The 17,247-nt window shown below is 45.9% G+C and overlaps 1 protein-coding gene and 1 long non-coding RNA gene across 6 annotated transcripts in view; one reads left to right on the top strand and one right to left on the bottom strand.

Moving 5' to 3' along the window:
* Positions 1–8,325, top strand: part of LRRC28 (leucine rich repeat containing 28) — an 89,970-nt gene extending 81,645 nt beyond the window's left edge. For 3 of the 5 annotated variants that reach the window (XR_006169922.1, XR_006169920.1, XR_006169918.1), the window contains 2 exons: positions 6,427–6,570; positions 6,959–8,325. The gene's annotated coding sequence lies outside the window, so the exon portion shown is untranslated. The remainder of the gene's footprint in view (positions 1–6,426; positions 6,571–6,958) is intronic. The other 2 variants (XR_006169919.1, XR_006169921.1) reach the window with 2 other exon arrangements.
* Positions 8,326–10,151: 1,826 nt separating this feature from the next.
* Positions 10,152–14,035, bottom strand: LOC122163447. The gene is made up of 3 exons (XR_006169924.1): positions 13,946–14,035; positions 12,728–12,795; positions 10,152–10,268 (listed from the first exon to the last, which is right to left on the bottom strand). It is a non-coding gene; the product is annotated as an uncharacterized LOC122163447 (long non-coding RNA).
* Between the last annotated feature and the right edge of the window lie 3,212 nt (positions 14,036–17,247).

Here is a 17,247-nt window from a genome sequence, read left to right as displayed (position 1 = left end):
ATGTATACCTGAGTGGAGACAGTGGAAAGCATTTTTATTTCTTATGTAAAAGCAGGAATGCCATCAAGTTTTCTCAGTCCCCAAGCTCGTTATAGCAAAGACAGTAAAAGCAGGAAGGACTATGGGAAAAGAATGTTTTCTTAAAGGAGAGATGGGAATAGGAGAGGCTGGAGGTGAGGTACAGTGCTGGGGGAGAGAGGCAGCCCTTGTGGGGACTGGTGAGTCAACATCCTCCAGCAAAGAAGCACTGACTCACTGGAAAGAACATCGCTCTGCTGCTCCCTTTCTGCTAAGACTGAGGAACAGTGAATTGATAATCAGCTTTACTGTGCAGGCTCCCCACTTAGAGAGTGAGATCTAAGAGGGTAGAACTGGAGACCATGGAAAGAAACAAGAGACAAAGGTGAGCCTGAATGCCTGGTGTTAGTGCAGAGGGTCCCTGCAGAGCTGGAGAGGAGGATCCCCTGGAGCACGGCCTGGATGAGGAGCAGAAGGTCAGCTCCAAAGCTGGGCTGTGCACCAAGGTCCTGATGAATGCCTGTTAGCATTCACTTGGCAGCAGGGTGGAGGCTGTGGCTCTCAGCACTGCTGCCCCCAGCGAGGCACACACGATCCTTTGCAGCATGCCACCTGGGAGAGCTGCCAGTCAGATCTCCACTGCGGATTAAAGTTGAGTACAGCCAATGGGGGTGTTGTTCTGTGCTGATATTTATCTCCTGTCCAGCTCATAGTGTGTAACAGGATAAGGAGAGCCATCATTTGTTCTGCAGTATCTGCAGATTTCTAAAAGAAAATGTATCTTATTACTGTGTATGCAGGAGGGCTCTCTGCCCAGGTGGAGAAAGGGATCGGAGTGCCATGTAGTTCTTTTTTCTTCTGACAGGGAAAGAAGAAGTCTCAAAAGAATCCAAAATGGCCCTAAAAGCTCATTTGTGCTCGTATTACTACAGCTCAAAAGGTATTTCTTATGGGCTAAGCGTAAAGAGCTCTAATACAGAGTGTGGTGTTCTAATTATTTTCAAAGCAGCAGATGACTCTCAGCACATTGATGCAGTGAGCAGCGAGGGCAGGGGCCATAAAGGCAGAGCACAGCCAGTCCCTGACTCTGGGATCAGAACGTGTGATTGCAATTGCAAGTGCGTTGCAATTTTCTCTCGCTTTACAAGTTTTATGTTGGTAATGTGAAATAATTAATGAACCACAGCAGTGCCGCAGAAGAGGAATAATTTTAATGTTCTTTTTAAAGATGCTACTAAATCAGTGGGGCAGTTTAAAGAGGAATGATGACCTGGAGATTAGCAAACTACTATGAGAACGAGGCGGGGTTTTGAGAAGGACTGAATCTCAAACAGGCAGATTCTTTGTGATCCATGGTGTGGACACTTGTATGTCTGGCATACGGTGGCGAGGGCAGAAGTCGCTGACTTTTAGGCGTTGACGAGTTAGACTCTGCAATCTTGGTCAGAATTAAAGATCCCCAGGACTTGGAAAAGGCAGTGAGAGATGACAAAGCACAGGCGACACTGTGCAGGAGCAGTATTTTTCCATTCCTGTCATAGGTCTTCTGACTACCAGCTACATAAGCGATGTCTACATGGACTTTTGAAGGCAGATAGGAGCTTACTCTGGCCGTTGTCCAAAAGAACCAGGAGCCATGTAGCTGCAGCTTGAGTGCTGCATGCCCAAATTACTGTGGCCTGCTGAGAGGCAGGATATTAGCTTGGGCTCGGGGCTGTGGCCAGCTCAGTCCGTGGGTAAAGCGAGTTTTCGTCTGTGTGCAGAAAAACACGTAGACAAGGGTAGCCAACATGCGTAGGATTTGGAAATCCATTTTAGCGATGAGAGTATCAGGATCTGGAGTGGGTTTGCTGCCCACATGAAGTTCAGGCAAATACGACTTACTGTGCTCCCTGTACAAGCACAAAGAGCAGCACCGTGTGGTTTAGCCTGAGAGCCAGCCTGCGTCTCAGTGGCCAAAGAAAACTGCTTCATGGCCTTGATCCAAATTCTGTGGGCCTCCAGTTGGCTATCTCTGTTGCAGGCATACCCAGGGTTTCTTTTCTGTTTTGGATGGCAGTGACTGTGAACAGGGAGGGTTTCAATTCAATCTTCACTGGCTCTGTGAGTTTCTGCAGGAGCTGACTGTGACACCTGACTACCCAGATGGAATTCTGAGCCTGAGAGGTCCATAAGAAGGTATGTGTTTGTGCCATCCAACTTGTGAGTAAGAAGGAAGGCTGCCTCCATTTTGGATAGATATCTTTGCTGTCTTTTTCTTTCTCTTCATTTTGAAGAAGGCTTCATTTAAGAAATTCCACTATGTGTTAAATATTAAGGAAGAAAGCACTTTGCATATATATTTACGTGCATATGTGCACATGCTGTGTGTAATACAAGAATGCAGATGTCTTTGTATGGTCAGCACATGCACCTCGATCAGTCTTGATTACCTTAGAACGACAGATACTGATATTAAAGATCCATGACAAAAGCTGAGAATGCAGCATGTGGTGTCTTAGGTGGTGTCCTGGTGCAATGAATTGGTGACTGACTTTACCTTTCACTCAAAGCAAGTGTTCCCCCCTCATCTGCACTATTTATGCAACATTAAAGCATTGTAAAAGCAGGAATTCCAGTAACTATCTCAGTTCCTGGGGGCAGAATGGCACTTGGAACAGGAAGAAGCTGCAACTGACGCAGACCCCTCAGGTGAAATCCTGTGCTGGCCAAAGGCACAACTGTCCCTGATCCTCCATGGAATCAGGATTTTGCTCGTATCTTCTGACACTTGCCTTTTCTGAATTTGAGACATTAGTCTTACTGTGGAATAGTTGAGCTAAAAATAGAAAGCAGTCTGACCTAAAATAGTTTGACATCCATATCATAGTGCTTATTGTCTGAGAATACATCTGAATGACATGTTGATTAATCCTGAACTGAGGTAAACGTGACTCATAGGAAAGAACTGGGACTGTACCAATAATTCAGTACCAAAAGCTACGTGGGCACCAACTCAGCGTGCAGTGTTTCCAGCAGAACTTTATTTGCAAGCTGTCAGTCATCTGCCATTTTCCCAGCTATGTTGGTTCCCTTCTGAGTGGCCTGGACAAAATATTCCAGCCCGGCTCATGTGGACTACTTTACTGAAGCATCTTTTCCCCTTTTTCTGAAAACAAAACAACCACATCAAGTCAGGTTGTTGTGAGCAGCTTTTGAGATAGATGTCAGTAGCACTTACTGCACAGCTGGGGCCAAAGTGAAGCTGTGTAAGTGCCGGAGCTATTCAGCTGGAAATTACATCTTGTGCAGGAACCTAAATGTCAAGTTCCACAGTGGCCCTCACAGCCAGGCTTCTTACAGCTCCCCTTTTCCCATGACTCTTCTTCTCTTTCCTACAGATGTAACCGTACTTCCCTTCAGATACAATAAATCACATATGGGAATGCCACAATCTAAAGCAAAGCAAGCTGTCACCCAGGACTTCAGCTGACACTTAGCCACATTAACGAGTAAACAGAGCCCACAGGAAAGATGCCTTTTGAAATGCACTGTTTGTGTCAGCAGTGCTAAAACTAACGAACCAAAACAATGAAAGAGAAAAGGGAGTCATTGGATGCGCCTAAAGCTGTGGTCTATAAAGTCAGATCAGTGGAAACAAGCTCAAAATTGGTGCATATCTTTGGGACAGCGTATAAATTGTTTTCCATGAGCACAGGACAGCATATACTCCTGCCTCACGATGAGAGCAAGGCATTAAAAGAAAGAGTAAGTGTAGCAACGTGAAGAGAAAGCACCAAGAGTAAATGTGTTTCTTATCTTGGAACCTTCTGACAGCAGATAAGCAAGGCTTGAGCCAAAGTCTTCAGGACACCGAAGGAAGCTGGAACTATAACACCATCACATGGCTCACAACAAGCTGGCATGGAGGAGAGGATCAGCTACGCATTGCTGAGGAAGTCGCACAGGGTATGCAGCGTAACATGCATCCCAGGGCGCTTGGAGGCGATGAGTATCAGCAGTCAGTGGAACCGGTCCAACTTTACAGCAATGCATTTACAACAGCAATAATTTCATTCTTGATGGTGGGGGAGCAAAAATATGTACCAGAAAAAAGAAATGTCTCACTGAGGCTATAGAAATAGCGGTGGGGAAATGGCTTGGCTTTGCTTGCTGTTGCTGATTGGTGTTCCTGATACATCCCTCAGTTCTGGCTCTTGTGGTATACACGTTAAAATTAGTTCCTCTTCCACCTTTTGGGTAATAATCCTTTAAAGGAACCTTTCAGATCACCACCACCTATGATGACAGGAAAACAGTTTTAGCTACAGCTCCTGTGGTCTTGGTTACTGCGTGTTGATACAAACAGAAGACGTGATCTTGGATTAACAATAGCTATGGTTTAGGTTTTCTTCCTTCAGCGATCCCTGGAAAGGATGCTTGCAAGCATAATTTGGTGCTAGAGGCTGAAAAAACATCAATTCTAATGGTTGCATTTTAAGGTTAACATGAGGGCTAAGTACATAGCGTTTCCTTTGAAGAAAGCATATATGCTCCAGCAGAGGGATAGCTGAAAACCATGTCTGTAAGAGCAGTGGCTGATGGTTTAGTTCTGCATGATAAAATAAATCATGTTGATTAAGTTCAAGCTCCAGTACCTCAGATGTTTGTTGTTGCAGAGCAGCAGCTTGGCTGATTGGCAGCTCTGGTTTAGTCAACATGTGTTAACAGAAATTGCTCAATTTACATGGAGTACTTCAATCTGCTGGTTTAGAGGTTTGTCCCACATAGACTAGCATTTCAGCTTTTGAATAAGTGGAGGACTTATAAGGGTCATTAAAGGAATTGCTAAAGCTTCTGTAAGCACTGTAGGCCGGATTGCTGACTGAGATGCGTAGCATGCACGTGTCACTGCAGATTCTTCCCAGATAATGGTACTGGTGAGATTTTAATCTGGACGAAGTGCTGGAGGCGACTCTCTTTCCAACACTCAATTATCCCAATAATAACACACTTCTGTTTTCCCTGTGTTCGGATCGTGTGGCCTGCTGTGGCGGTGCAGTGTGTGCACAGAGCTGTTTGGAGCGAGGAAAAAATCAACAAACCAAACGTATGGCACAGCAAAGGGCGCTTACATTGTCCTCTATGCTGTGGGACTTCTGCTGTGTCTCTACCTTGGGTGGAGGAGCCAAGTAACCACCATGGGAAAGGACCATTTTTTCCCACAGGCTGCAGAAGAATGAGTCCTTACTGGTTCTCAACAGCCTTACAGGAATGTATTTGAAGCACAGCTTGCTGCTAGGACTGTGTGGTATGTTGCAGGGGCAAGACTATCATTTTATTGTGCGTATACATCTTGTAACCTCCCTAGTGGGATGCTGATCTTCCAAAGTCTCGCACAACACCAAGAATTCAGAATAGTTTCCCACGGATATTTTCTCTGGAAGAATTTCTTCAAAGAATTAACTCAGCCAGGAAACGGAAACCAAACGGGGACCAAATTGCTTCACACGTCAGTCTCCCATTGGTAAGGGATTTTAGAAATGGTCACTTGATGATTAATCTCAACTACGCATCCCTAATTTCATTAACAGTTCCTAGAGATGAAGGGTGAAGCCATTTGAGAAAATCAAGCTTTATTTGCTTTTTATTCATTAGGGGTTATTCTGCAAGATTGAATTTCTAATAGCACTTCAGATCATTAAGATGTATGGAACTTGGATTGACTTTTCAGTACGTATATCATTCTCTGTTCCTTAATACTTTTTGTCAATCTCAAAGAATGCAAACAAGCTCAGCTGTTTTATATTTGTTTACAATCAACCTTTACCAGGCCCATGTCAGCATCGTTCCATATTTGTTGCTAAACGATGGTGGAGTGCAAATTCCTGAGATAAAGCAGCATTTCGTACTCATTCTTTGAACTGTTTACAGTGAAATACGGTAGAGAAAACTAAATTTGCTAGCAGAGCCGGAGAAGGTATTGCTGCACTCACAGCCTCTGGTCCTCTCTCTACATTGTCTGCTGAGATAGCTGTGAATTTGGCTCACTTTCTTTGTTTGTATGTCAAACTGTATTTGTTGCTTGAAGTGAATGCACATGCCCTAGGCAACGCTCAGCATCGGGTATAACATTTTTGGCTCTTTATGGCTGGTTGAAAGTCTTTCCATTTTTGTTAGACTAAGCTGTCCTGGATTTAGTTAAGCTAGTGTGGGGTAGCCACTTTTATTTTGGACTAAGAGTGATTTGTGTCAATTTAGCTTGAATCCATCCCTAATTGACTTGCACTGAGCTGAGCTAACACCTGATTTATGCCCTCAATTATCCTATTTTAACCAGCAGCTCAGGCATGCTGTCCAGCTCCAGCAACTTAAACGAGTTACTGTACCTCAGCTGAGGCATGGTAACTGCAGTGTGCCTTTCTCTAGCCTGCAGCAGACGTGAGGCTCAGTGTGTCAGCTTAACCTCAGGGGCAAGAAAAAGAGAAGTTGAAACTGGTTTCTTCCATCTGAGCTGGCCACAGGCGAAGAGCAAACACACATGGACAATCACCGTGGCTCAGGCGATGCATGGTAAGTTGTCAAGCATGTCAGTACGTGAATGAGATCACTCATTCATGTATTCAGACCCTGAAAGTATCACTTAAAATTTGCTTGGCACAAGCAAGGCTGTGTCTATGTACACATGGACAGCAATTAGTGAGGGGATAACAAGTCTTTGCGTCAGCTTTTTGCATGTGCTTATTTGCATGAAATACCAGGCGATGTGAGGTAGGCTGTCCTCAGGGTAAGGGATAGCTAAGGCATGGTAAATTCAGAACCTGTCTTCCATGGGAGTAATAGTTTTAACCTAGCTTGGGATGGTTCAGCTGGGGTAAATTGTGTGAAATCATATTTTAACTGCTTGTAACCAGTACACCAGCTAAACTATAGCCATTGCACTTTTTATGTTTTGTTTTAGGTACTGCCATTTTCAGGTCAAATCTTAGAATTAGTAGGAACTTTTCCATGGGCTTTGTACAGCGTTATTCCACAGTGAGAGGTTTGAACGCCCTTCATTTCAGAGTCTATCTTTGAGATGCTTGCATCTTTCTTAAAAGACGATGAAAATGAACAAAACAAGACCGCCAATAATAAAAGAAAACCACCAGCCCCAGACTTTCACCTTTCCTCTCAGGTAAGACCTGTTTTCTTACTCTACTCTGTGGGAAAGCTAAGAATATGTTTGCTTATTTTCAACTAGGATTTGCTAAACTGAAGCTAAAGATAGAAGAGTTCCAAACCTAGGAGGAGTCTGGACCCTCTCAAACTATGACTGGGGCCAAGGAAACAACATACCAGGCATCAAAACTTTGGATGCTTTTTTTTCTTTCTTTTTACTTAGTAACTGAAACTCCAGTTCATCTTTCCCTGCTTCCACATAATACAAGGGAAGATATTTGATTAAATTATGTGAGATGCTTTTTCAGGCAGATGGATTCAACACATGGCTGCAGGACCAGGCTTTATTATCTCGACTAACGTGGACACATTTTGAACACCGCTTCTCACTCTGCCATCAGCCGCCACCACCTCTGCAGTACTGTGACAGCAAGAGAAAAAGGACAGGAAAGTGATAAAGTTTGTACACGTAAGCAGAAAAGAACTTTCTGTCCAAAGCCAGCTGGCTTGGCTTGGCACTGAAGTGGCATTTTAGCACAAGATGACACATTTATGCGTGTACTGGAGCTGTGTTTCAAAACACTTGCCCTAGATGCCACAGGAAGGCTCTGTGAAACAGTTTATCACCAAGTAACCAGAGAGAGCAGGTGAGCTGTCTTCTAGACTGGCAAACAAATGAAAGCATACTAAGAAATCACAGCAAATATGCTGCTGCTTTTAATAATTAGAATTGAGTGTATTCTCAGTGAAGTTCTGGGAGATGAAATAATTCTGTATCACAACCAAGAGGACGACACGTCCATTAATAAATGCCTGATGCTGTTTGCTCTGATACAAAACTCAGAAATGCACACCAGCTGATCCATGTTAACACAGGTTTGTTTTTTTTTTTTAAGTCTTGTTTTCCAAATTAGAGCAAACCTCCCAGGATAAAACGAATGGCATCTTTGCCTTTACCTGATAAAGTGCCTGAGCAAGAAGGCAGGTTGATGGCTTCTATAAATCCTGTGGGACACAGATCAATCATCCCAAGTGTAATCCCAGAGAAACTGACTGAAAATAAACCACAGCTCCATTTGTACTTTGGAGTCTGGATGCCATCATAAAATGCCAAAAACGTACCTTGTATACTGCCCAAGTTTAAAGATTAAACTTTATTTCAGAAGTCAACTGCTATAAAGGTTTCTTTCCTATATGTTGCACATTATAACAGATCATGCAGACCTTTTCTGCACTCTGTGTGTGAAGTTTACAAGACCAGGGCAGTAGCATATGTCTCGTGTGCGATTTGACCGATGGAGTTTCCAGAAAAACAGATCAAGTCTAGGAAAAATAACGCTGAAATTGCCATGCTAAGAGCTGCAGCTGTCTGCAGTGGGAGCCGAGGATGCTCTGCATGAGGCAGAACTTATCTGGCTTTCAAGAGTTCCACAAGTCGTTTGTCACTTGAAGAGGTCCCACCAACTTCAAGTCTACTTTAAAGAGCAGTTTAAAGACTTTTTAGGTATTATGGTCTCCTATCTCTATTTCTGTCTCTTTTGTTTCCTAACAGCATGAGATACTGACCACACATACTGCAGTCGAATATAGAAATTAAACTTACAGGAAAAAGGATGTCTTCTCTTTAATCTCTTGGAGAATTTTCCAGAGTAAAGCATAGTTCTTAAATTGATAATATCCCTTTAAGAATTTATTTGCCAGGTAATGTTAGAAGAAAAAAGAGATTAGGGCCAGTTTGAACATTAGAAGGACCCTTTTTAAAATCAATTTCAAGTCTGTATTAGAGATGAGCGCTTTCTGAACATGCTTCCAACAGATAAAATATATTCTGCACCTTAAGAATGCAGATAACTTGAAAATCCTTGAGACTTCCAGCTCTTTGCAAAAAGGTCAAATTCTATCCTAAGAAATATTTTATGGCATAGAAATAATAGTTTAGTGTTGCCTTATATGAAAGTCAGAATCTGTAAGGCTACGAAATTAATAACAGATCAAGGGCTGAAGTTTTTGAATAATGTAGTAAATATTTCTTAAATAAGTGAAATGATACAATACCATGGGAAGGGAGAAATGCCTTTTAATAAAGAAAGTATTGAATGTAAGAATATTTCTTTAGATCTCCTATGCAATCTGTGTGTTCTCTATAAGATGTCAAACTACACGGTGCATATGTACACTGTGCTCCCTCTATAAATATACATGTGCATGACATATTTCTAGAAGCAGTAAATGAGTGCTGGGGAAATAAGGCAACAATGAAGTTCCTAAGAGAAGAAGGTTATTTTTTCAGGTCATTAAAAGAAGGTGGCAAGCATTCATGAGGATATGAAAATTTAAAGCTGTCTGCAGGAAACTCTGAAAACCTCTGGTTAAGGCTGCTGCCAAAAAATCTCAGCTATGTTATGTCAGAATGTTTAATTGCAAGCTGCAATTTTAATGAATGGAAAGATATGGCAAAAGGAGGAAGTTTCTGCAGCAACGTAGAGCAGCCATGAAAATCAAATGCCAAAGGTTGTAATCTTGGCCGCTGCTGGAATCAGGAATTTCCATCCACGTTCTGACTCCTTTTCCTACTGTGAGAGTTTGCCAGCTGTCTGGCTGTAGGGAGGTAAGCTGTTCTGGATATCATCTCCTGGGCTCAAGGCAGCACTTGTTATGTCTACGTGAAGAAGTCAACTTCTGTGCATTTGTTGTTACGGATGTTTACAGAAATGCAGCTCAGGAATAGGGGAGGAAAAGCAAATGTCAGAGTGCATTAAATAACGTATTTTCTTTACTTTCCAAGAAGCTTGCTAGCAGCACGATGTTACTATTTATAACAGATCTCTTAAACCCAGCTGTTGGTTCATGTTAACATGCAGAATGGTGAGAAAACCCCAGCAGAAGGGTGTGAATCCCACAGAGACTTGTCTTCTGTCATTGTGAAGACCTAGAAAATATCCCAAGTTTTGCTGAGGTACGGATCAGTCATGCAGCAAGCGAGACATGCCGTACAGATATTTCCTGTGGTGATCTCTGGCATTAGAAGGCCAGCAGCAACACAAAACGAGAAGAACCAAATGCTGCAAGAAGCTTCAGATAGCACAGCCTGAGCCTGGGGCTGGAAAAGTCTGAAAGAGAGAAAGAGAACTTCTACCTGTAACTCAAAACGAGCAGATATACTGTGCACCCACATTACAGCATTCTTAGACAAGCTGCATCCGATCTAATCTTATGTACCTTGGCCACAAGTTCTGGAAAAACAAATATTCCCAAGGCAATCGGATTACTGAATGTACCGTACCACAGTGTGGAAATATTAGCGGCTTACAGGAGGCGGTTGATGATGTGGATTGAGCGAATGTAATTCATGCACTGTCAGGCAATTTGGATTTAGATATAATCAGGTTAAGATTTCCTTATTTTAGCTGTCTTTGGTGGAACACCAGAGCCAAATGGTAGTGAATGAGCAGCGCTCCCAACTACAGACAGAGAGCTCACAAGCCAGCTTTGGCCAAGTGCAAATCTGCGTCTGCATTGGGCTGGCCATCAGGGGTTAATAGGGTTGCCCAAGCATTATCTCCTCCTCTATGGCTTCCTGCCCCATAGGTAGGAGCTCCCCTTCTCACATCCTTTATTCCTCGTGAAAGTTCCCATCCTGAAATGCTACAAGTACAATTTGGTTTTGTTGCAACACGTAGTCCTTTAAAAAAATCTTCATTCATAGACTACTTCCACCATTGCAAGTGAAACAATGCTAGGAATTAATCTAGCCTGTGATTTTAAGAAACCTTATTCTTAAAAGCTTGTTCTTAGACCCTTCTTCCCGGTGAAGGATAACTTGTTTAACAAATACACTGAAGCTATATAACACTCCCTACTCCTCATCCCCAATCTTAAAAAATCCTGGGTTATTTTTTAATGCAAAGTTCACCTTTAGAAGCATGAGATGAAAAAGCTGTTTTCTGGAATATAAGAAATATTAAAAAGGAAGGGTGGGGAGCAGCTATGGTACTTCTCTCTGGAGTGCTTTGTCAGAAGGTCTGAGAATGTAAGTTAAAAGAGCAGACATGATTTTGGTGCTGCTGTCTCTAAAACGCTTTGAGTGGGTGGGTGGAAAAGCACTGGAATAGAAATGCACAGAAAAGCCTTATTGCTGGATGACAACTAAAGAGCCTCACAGTTGAACAGTCAAAGTTACGACTGCTGTTGTCTCTTTAAAATCATTTTTCTCCTTATCGTTTTCTTTATTTTCTGTTTTCTGGGTTTACTTCTCTGTGTAGGACATCAAGGAAATTACACTGGCCTGTTGTTTGGCCAGGGAAAGAGATTTCAGATGGGGTTCTTCAGCAGTTGCTTTTTTATTTCTCAAGAATGATCCTAGCAGATCCTTGTGATCATTTCTCTATTGTCATATTGGCACACAAGTGTGATATTCTCTGGGGCTTTTTTATGTTGCTGCTTCTTTGGCCATAAATTAATTGGTCTTATAAAGATGATCTTTTTTTTTCTTTTTTCTTTTTTCTTTTTTTCTTTTTCCCCTGTAGTGTGGATTTGCTTTAGTCAGTGACTGCTTTGCATCGTTTGGATTATCCAGGTGCATTTTGCCTTTGCAGTTGTGCTGGAAATGAAACCTAACCCAGAGCAGGGCCGTCACACCACGGAGTGATTTCAGTCATTTTAATATAGAAATCCTTCTGTGGTTTTATTTGTGTCCACCCTGAGGAGTGTTGTTTTTCATTTGTGCTGTTCTGACATGTGAGAACATCTGTGACCTATCTCCCACCCATTCTTTTCCACTCGCTGTCCCAAGAGGGGCTTGTTGAAGCAGAAGTAGCAGTAAATCGTGTATGGGAAACAATATCAATAATTTCAATTGGATGCCACATTTTGCACTTCCTTTTCTCAATTATTACATAGGTGGCATTTCAATTGAGAGAGCAAGGCATTTCAGTATGAAAGACACTGCTCTGCTCTCCTTAACTATTGTTTGCAAGGCATATATACAAATCCCTTGAGCAACACATGCTATGCTTATTTTTCTAGTGCCACTGAAATGGAGCAATTATTTATCTCTTTGGCTTCCTGCTTTATTTTTGCCAGCTTAGAATAATATGATTACATAGTGAAAATAATTAATGAGCATAACCAGAAGTCCTTGCTTCAGGGCTTGGTTATTCAGACTCCTACTGACTTTAAAACTTAAAGAATTCAGTATTCTATCCAATGTATTCTCAGCCTGTTGTGCTCAAGAACTGATTGCATAGTATTAATTTTTGTAGGTATTATGGAAGATGGAGTGAGGAACAAGAGCATAAGCTACGTTAATATAAAAATCAATGCCTTTAGGACTGTTGGTGTTCAGAAATGTAAGAAAGTGGTATGTATTTTCATCTCTTACTTATTGCAGGTCAGTAGTAATCAGCTTGGAAATATGACAGTGGGTGGCAAAGATCTGTGTTTTGTCATTTCTTTCTCTCCCACCTCCTGCTCGTTGTTTCCTACATCTATGGAAGAACCTGCTTGCTGCTCTGAAGGAAAGGTGGATGCCCTCACTTTAGGGGATAGATAAATTCCAATCGAAGCTTACAGCACAAATTTTAGTCTCTTCACAATGGCTGGGAGCTGTGCGTTACCGCTTCCAGTTGAGCTCAATAACTGCAAAAAAAAAAAAAAAAAATAAAGAATTACAAATAATTTCAAATTTTTGGGGAATGCTCTCGGAGACTCAACGTGTTCCCATCCAGCGGTGCGGTGAGCAGTGGAGATGCTGTTGTGTCACTTTCTAACCATCTCGGGCCCTCATTTTCTGTCGCCCAGCAGTGAGACTGTTTTCCAGTGGCTGCCGTGTCCCAGAGCAGAGCTGGGCGCTGTGGTGTCAGCTCTGCATTCTGTGCTCTGTGCCCCACAGTGCTGGAGAACAGGAACAGCACCAGTGGCTGCTTTGGCAAGGAACTTCTTAATGGGAGAATTTTACTTTGGGGCGGCCAGCTGCTCCCTTCTGTTGTGGGGGGAAGACGCCAGTTTTGTGGTCTTTTATTTGCAGCTGCTCTTTACTCTTTAAAGCAGAATTAATGGCAAGTATGGCTGAGCACGGAGAGGGTGAGAAAGACAGCTGAGGAACGCACGAGGGCCCAAAGCCGTCCTTGAAGCGGCTCTGCGGGGCCGCAGCCGCTGCTCCTGAAGCTGGCCGGGGGGCTGCAGGCTGCGACGAGGCGGCCCGCCCTGCGTCTGAGCGCGGGGCGGAGCTCAGGGCCCCAGGCCCCGCCGCAGCCGTTACCTCGGCAACCCCGGGCACGTCGCCGCGGGGCCGCGGCCCTGCCCTAGCGGGAGGCGCCTCTACGCATGCGCCTTCCGATGGTAGGGGGCGGGCCGGGCTACGTGCGTCACTCGCGGCCCGACCCAGCGAGCCTTTGGGCACATGCGCCGCTCCCCGCTGCCGGGAGAGGCGTGGCTCAGGGTTTCCTTTCCGCTAGGCCCGCCTCAGCTGCGCTTTGATTGGCTGTCTGTTCCTCCTCCCTGTCTCCGATTGATCACCCTCCAGTCACTCAAGGCTTCCACGTTTCGTTACGCCCCGCCTCCCCACTACGTGCTGATGGGCGGGCACTGCCGCTTCCTCCGTGCGCTGCGATTGGTGCTGCTCGCCCTTCACTCCGGCGCTCTGCCCTATCGGCGGGCGGCGCCGCGCCATTGGGTCTCCGGTGAAGAATGTAGACCAGGCCGCTCCCCGTGGTAAAACAAAATAATCCGGCGATGCCGGGCGCTAAAACTGGGGCGTTCCCCGCCCCGCTACCGGTAGCGGGCTCACCTCGCCATCTCCTACGCTGCTTTCCTCGTCCCGCCGCGGCCTGGCTGGGCTGAACGCGTCAGCCCGCCCTGAGGAGACGGCGGAAGGATATCTCCGGCGCCGGCTGCGCTGCGCCTCTTCAGCAGCGAGTGACAGAGGAAGTAGTTCCGGCCGCGCTCGGGCCTTGTTTCCCAAAAATAGCGCCCAGCGGGTATCCGTGCGCCGGTGTCAGTGTCTCCTGAGGAGCCTCAGCGGGGAGGAGGCAGCGGCGGGCGGCGAGGGGCTGCGGGCGGGCGGGTGAGTGAGCGAGGGGGGTCCCCGCTGCCGGGGGCGGCCGGGCGGCCGCTCTCCGAGCCGAGGGGCACCGGGACGGCGGGTGTCGGGTGGGGGCAGCGGCCGAGGGGGGCGGCCGGCGGGAGGGCACGGCGCGGGGAGCGGCTTTGTGCGCCCTGCGGGCCGCTCCGCTCCGCTCGGGAGGTGCCGGGGGGCGGTGGGGGGGAGGGGAGAGGGAACCGAGGGGGGGCGGCGGCGGCGGCGGCGGGCCGGGGGGGGCGGCCGGGGGGGGGCACGGGGCCGCGGCGCGGGGGGGGCTGCGGGCAGCGGGCGCGATCGGTGAGAAGTTTCCCTCTCGGGGGGGGAACGAAGCGCAGAAACGGAACGTCGTGCGAACGGCGGCGAAAAAAGTCCTCGCGAATGGGAGAGCGGGGAGATGCGGCGTCCGGAGGGAGGAGAGAGGTCGGAGCGAAGCGGCGGAGCGCAGCCGGGTCTTGCGGCACAGCGCGCGGGGCGGGCGGCGCTGAGAACGGGGCCTTCGGGCTTTCGGTGTAAACGTGGTGCGAGCCGCCCTGAACGGCGGAGGAGAGGGGCTGTGCGAGCACGAGGGGGAATGATGCTCTGTTTGCCGCGGAGTTGGTAGCGGAGCCTTTTTGTAATGTGATTTTGTTGCAATGTAGCGCGAGGTGGGCTGGCAGCGCTCAAACTTCGCTGCGGTGCCGTGCGAGGCGGCTCTCGGCGCTGGCGTTGGATGCCCGTATTCGTACGGTTATTCCTGCTCTTTATTCGTCGTACGCTGTGCTTAACCATCCCGAGCAGGGGCTGCAGCAGCACCCTCGCCCCGTCTGTCTTCAAAAAGCATTTAAAATGTTTGTTGGTATCTCACACGTACGAGAACAGAATCTTTGTGTTACCTCCCCTGCACTGAGCGGTTTGCATTTGGGGGAGAGCTGTGAGGTCACTTGTTAGGCTGCTTTCTTCATTTAGGTGCTAGAATGTGTGCAAACCTATACACGCCTTTTTGGAAGGCTGGTGAGGAAGGGTACAATTTTAACACTTCTGGCCTCTGAAGAGCATAATTATAAAGCAGCCTTCTGCACTTCCACCAGTGAGACAGAAGTGAGAAAAGGGAAAAAAAAAAAACAACCCAAATCTCAATATGAAGGCATTATAATAGTTCTGACCAGCTGGAAATAAGTGTAGTGTTTGAGGGCGTTCAGTTTGGAATTTAGGAAGCCAAGTATCCCAGTGCCCTCGTTAGTTGTTTTTTCCTCCCTAATTCTGCTCTAAATATGCAGTTGGCATCATCCACCAGTCGTAGTAGAGGAGTTCCATCAGTGAGAGGGAGGGATCCTTGGGTGGGAGGGATGGGATGGATCGCAGCGTTGCAGTGCACAGCAGCCTCCTGCTGTCCGTGCAGCTCCTCTGGGCCCTTCTCAGCGTTCTGTTTCCTGTGTTTTGTTTGTGAGGAGGCATTTGCAGGTTGGAAGTTGTGGTAGAAATATGCTCATCTTTCGTTTGTACGTGTGTTTGTTTTGCTCTGTTGTCAGGTGTGTTTTTAGATCGCTGTAAATGGACCCTTAAATGAGGGGGTCCATAGAGCGCTCTGCACATGCTGAGATACCTGGGCTTATATTGCTGTAATGTCACGGAGGGTTTTTTTCCTCTGAGGACATGGGACAGAGAAACAAGTGAGCACTGAATTGCAGAAGCTGGGGAAATGGCTCTGTAGCATTGAGTCATGTTGGACTTGGCCGAATGGGAAGCTGAAGCAGTTGTGGGGAGTAGAATGGCTCATTGTGGCAGAAGACCTGTCTTGGTCAGAAACCCTGCTCGAGTTGGAAGTGATGCAGTTTTCCTTAAACAAGTTGATGTGTGCAGCAAAGCTTTTAGGGGCTCTGTTCAGAGGGGTAGCTGATTTCTCAGATGGCCCCTTGAGGTCACGCTGTGTGTTTGGGGCTGAGTGTGGCTTTGGAGGCCGGCAGCAGCACACACCTGTTGGCTCTGTGGAAGCAGGGCTGTAAGGCTGTGATGAGCACTGCTCTGTCAGCTGCGTGTCCTGCCTCAGTAGGAGGTAGTTGGCTTTGTGGTACCTGTGGGTAGCTTCGCCTTGCATGTCTGCTGCCTGTAGTTTAGCTTAAATGCGTTCTTTCCAAGAGCCATTTTTCTGAAAACACAGATTTTTGTACTTCATTCACCTCATTAAATTAAAGATTTTTATTTTTGAAGGCCACACCATTAAACAGTCTCTGTAGAAGTTGGGCTTAGGGCCTGTTCTGCCATGGCAGTAGCCTGATGGCACGGGCACAGCACTGCAACTGACTTTTCCTCAGTGAAACAGCGCTGTGCGTTAACTTGAGCAGCGTGCGCTGACATCAAAGCTGTGCAACTTATTAATGCACAAAGTGGCTTTCAGTTCTCACTTTCTTATATTTGAAAACTTTTCTTTCGCCTGCTTAATGATGTGTTCTTTAATTGCTAACGTGGAACAAAAGTCACAATCTCAGCCCATGATAACATGGAGTTCTGGTGTCTTCTGTTCAGATTCTATTCATTCAATTCCGGAAGAGTAACTGAAAAAAATAAATGCGTCGTTCCTATTTTATCTTTTCTTTTCTCGCCTTACTGCTGGCGTTGAGGGCAGATGCAATAGTTATTGGAGTGGACAAGCCATTGTGTTCCTGAAGTGGAATTGAAAGGCTTACCTCCTACCATCGCATGGGACTGCTGTGCTTTCAGAGGAGCTGCTCAGACCCTGCAGTGAGGGCTTCCTCCATGGAGGTTGCAGGGTGGCTTTGGTGTGCTGTGCAGTTTGTGAGATTACAGCAGGATGTTCCTTTTTTTATTTCCCATCAGAGTTGGTTCTGTTGATCTTCCTATAAAAATGAGTTCAGCCAGGCAAAATACACTGTAGATTATTGATACCAGATCATTACAGAGTCTAAGGAATGGACAAAATAGTGTTATTCAGAGTTTAAGACAGGCTTCTGCTATGCAACACAACAGCGATCCCACCGCTCCACACACACACTGTGCTAATAATTAATCCT

This window comes from Centrocercus urophasianus, unplaced genomic scaffold, assembly GCF_019232065.1.
Source record: "Centrocercus urophasianus isolate 14NV4802_14NV808 unplaced genomic scaffold, USGS_Curo_1.0 seq_23, whole genome shotgun sequence".
Classification (NCBI taxonomy): Eukaryota; Metazoa; Chordata; class Aves; order Galliformes; family Phasianidae; genus Centrocercus; species Centrocercus urophasianus.
The sequence above is the reverse complement of the archived record's forward strand: the minus strand, read 5'-3'. Positions and strand labels throughout refer to the sequence as shown.